Source organism: Bidens hawaiensis, unplaced genomic scaffold (genome assembly GCF_021521415.1).
Source record: "Bidens hawaiensis isolate Kalapana, Puna unplaced genomic scaffold, B.hawaiensis_p1.1 tig00018769_1, whole genome shotgun sequence".
Lineage (NCBI taxonomy): Eukaryota > Viridiplantae > Streptophyta > Magnoliopsida > Asterales > Asteraceae > Bidens > Bidens hawaiensis.
In genome coordinates, this window is record NW_027492851.1 from 3,196 (window position 1) to 7,265 (window position 4,070).

General features: G+C 28.5%; 1 pseudogene; it reads right to left on the bottom strand.

Moving 5' to 3' along the window:
• Positions 1–652: 652 nt before the first annotated feature.
• On the bottom strand, positions 653–1,960 carry LOC143557016 (developmental protein SEPALLATA 2 pseudogene; annotated as a pseudogene).
• Positions 1,961–4,070: the final 2,110 nt, after the last annotated feature.

Genomic DNA, 4,070 nt, shown 5'->3' on the forward strand with positions numbered 1-4,070 from the left:
ATTATAAACATAGGTCACCAATTATTATACGATAATAGTTCGTAAATTATTACTTAACTAATTTAATATTACTTAACTAATTTAATATTCACTGTTTGATTTTAAACTTATTATAGATATTCAATGGTATATATGTTTTTTTTTTTAAATCATGTCAAACTTTATATATTTAATAGTAAAATTAGTTGTATCAGATGGATATTAAAAGTTAGTGTGACACACCAATTGGACCCATGATACTTTAATAAAACATGTAATGTGATAGAAAAATTTAGTAAAATTAGATGAAATGGTATTAAATGACATTAAATACTTTTTTTCATATAGGTTACAACTAATCAATGGTCATACCAATTGGACCCATGGATAACATGAATTAAGGAGAGTTGATATTAGAAAATATAATTAAAATTAAAGTTAGAATTGAATGTAGTTAGGACACATCATCATTATTATTTTTGTTTATTAGTATAGGTAGATAGGTAGATTACCATTTGTGTCATTAGGGTTTACCCTTAGATATGACCGTTGTTTGTTTTCTTATTTAATGAGCATTTAGATTCTCAAGTTGGATGCGCTTTTCTGATTATTAAACAATCGATCAAAGCTTTTGCTTCCTTTCAAATTATTTATTATTATTATTATTTTCTTATTATGCTTGTAAAAATTCATCTTTCTTTTTGCACACACACGTAACTTGCCTTTGATATTGTTGTAGCGATTCGTATTTAGCTTTTAATTTCAAGTACTCCTGGTAGTTGTTTTGCTACACAATCAAACATAAATAAACCCGTTATAAGACAACCCTAATTAATTATATAATCCATAATAGTATAAAAGATCATGGAATTATACCTCAGCATCATTGGGTTGATCCATTAACTTCCATTGAAGTATATGCACAATTCTGATATCTTTCAAGCATCTTAAGCATGCTGCAGATATATATAATAACAATTAGTTTAAAACGAAAAAAAAATGTTAATAACAACATTAGAACTTCATAAATCAAAACAAAGATCATGAACAAAACAATGTAAGTAACCAATGAGTTTTGGATAGTGGTTATAAAGCATGTTCATAACACTAGTTTGAAAAGAAAGTACAAAACTAATCTGTTGTTGACATCAGTCTATCTTTAAACAATGTGCTGACAATTAGGGTTCCAAAATGTGCTGACAATTTGGTTCATCAGTCTATGAATTCGACCAAGACTTTTCAGTTTCAGTTTGATGTGGCTTTAACCTAAGATACAAAACAAGACTTATAACCTAAGAAAACCATAAAGAAATAGTAATTCATATATATATATATATATATATATTCAAAATTAGTTCAAGGAAAATGATAACTATAACCAAAATTAAACATACCCACCTCAAGTTTCTTGTTTTGTTTTATATACTTTCTTTCTTCAACTTTCTTTTTTAAGATTCATAAAGACAAGATCTACTTAATTCCCATATCACTAACCATAATTACAAGAAATATATACATGAGGCAAAAATTAAATCTTTTAGCTCATCATAATAAGTTAAAACAGTATGGACACCCGAGTTATATATCTGGATATCAGAAACACACAACCCATCACACATCTAACAAAACACATAGTAAAAAACGGGTACTCTGAGGTGCTGCAGAACTCATAAAGCTTTCCAAGATTGGGAGAAGATGATAAGTGCCACCTCAGCATCACAAAGAACAGAGAGTTCATAATGCTTTCTTCAATAACCCATTTCTTCTTTTTGCAAAAGTCACTTGCCTGTTTATCTTATTTTCAATCCTTTTTAGCTCAACTCTCCCTCTTCCCATAATTCTTCAAAAAGAAATCAAATCTTTAAGAAAAAACACAAATAAACAAAGATGGGTTTGACATGAATCTTGGAAGCTTTCCTTTTTAGAGTTTTGATGATTATTTGGGTTCATAATTCATACCCAGATATGGAATTGAGGATTGGTGTTGTTTGATCTTCAACGCTTAATGGGTTTTAACCTACTTAAAGAACATAAGCAAGCATTATGTCAAAGAAAGCATGCCCACTCAGACCTACACGCGTGTAACTGAAGGTTATGTGTGTATACAACATAGTGGTATACGATAAGAGAAAGTTCTTAAAATGGACCAAATCTAGCTAGAAAGAAAAAATAAAACTGGCCCAAAGTTTAAAATCATTCCACTAAAGTCCTAGTGAAAATAACAAGAGGAGACACATTTGGAATCATGCCGACGGGTTTCAGATCCAATAACAATATGTCATATGTCTGAGTCAGACAAAGATCACATGAAAACCATCGGCCCCTACAAGTTGAATATGAAAACCGTCTAGATCAAATAGTCTAGGGAGATGGGTTTAAATATATATTATTATTTTTAAGTTTGATCATATTTAGTTTTTTTATAAACTTTAAAATATGTTTTATAAAAGTTTCGAATATACATTGAGACAAACTTATGTTTATTTACGTGCTAATATAAATTTTCTCAAAAACGACTCGGGTCAAATCTAGTCGAAACGTTTCAATATAACTTGACCCGACTGGGTTGAATTAAATTTATATCGCCACGTGGATTAAAAATAAGCTCGTCTCAATGGTATATTTGAAATATTATAAAACTTTATATTTTAAAAGTTATAAAAAATTAAATATGAGTAAAATTAATTATAATAAAAAAAAATTAAGAAAAAACAAAATTTCAAAGTTCTCAGATTAAAAAAAAGAGATTTCAAAAAGACTGATTTTTTCAAAAGTTTTCGGATTCGATGGTTTCGATCTGAAAGTTGTCTCACAGCCGATAAATTTGGTTTTAAAAGTTGCCTGAAGACGGATTTGGTTGAAAACTCGTTGGCCAAGATGTATTTGGTTCAAAAGTCGTCTTCGCCGACAGTTTTGAAAGGACAATTATGAAATCTATAAGGCTATGTGTAGTGAAGGGGCTACAAATTGGGCCGAACTACGACACGTGACGCCCCAGTCAGCAAATGTTAGGTTTTTTTATGGGGTGTAATTGTGTTGTGGCCCCTTCTTTGCCACGTCACCTTTTTTAATATTTTCTTTTTATAAATAACTAAACAAATAAAAACTCATTAAATTAAATAATTAAATAAAAATACAATAAAATTAAAAAAGAAATACAAAAAAATTACATAACAAAAAAAAACTAATATCCATAATATTCGTGCATTTTTCAACACGCCGTCAATGCACTAATGCGGCATCTTCGTGAAACTTGTCCGCTTTGAGGGATTCGTAGTGTTTTTTCATTTGTCGCAATTCCTACATCTGGTTCGGATTGTTTTTAGGATTCATTTTTGTATGTTTTTTGAAGAATTTGGTTAATGGTTTGTATGAAATGGATATGGAGTTGGAAAACAAGAGGTACATGCATATATATATATATATATATATATAGGATTTGGTTCATTTCAGAAGTGTTATTATGGTGAGAAGTGCAAGAAGAGATTCTAACCAATCAAAAGTTTTATATTTAATTTTGAATTATTTAATTGTAGAAGTATATTAATAAAAAGTTTAGGAGTTTCTTTTTGTAATTAATACTAATTAATGTTAAGCTATAAATGACTATAATTTAATTCTTAACTTTTAATTTGATTTAATCTTCAAAAGATACATAAAACAAAATCACCATACTCATTCTACAAAAAAAAGTTACATTAACCATCATAAAAACAAACACATACACAAATCTTAACATTAACCTACACATAAAAAAACTAGTTCATATTATCACCTACACAGATCACAATATTAATATATATGCACATAACTAGTTCATGGTACACTGCACAAATCAGAATATTAACCTATATATACAAATTTACTTCATGTTTTAGCTTACCCATTTGTATTTTCCTACGCCGATCACAAAATTAACCTACACAAACTAACTTATTCATGACATCGTATACAATTAATAATATTAACCTAAACTTGTAAAATATTCGCAATGTAGGAACACATCATGTTTATTATTTTTATTTTAATTATTCTATAATCTATCTTTTATGTGTAGGTGAATATTACTTATATGTAGGCGAAAATAAAAT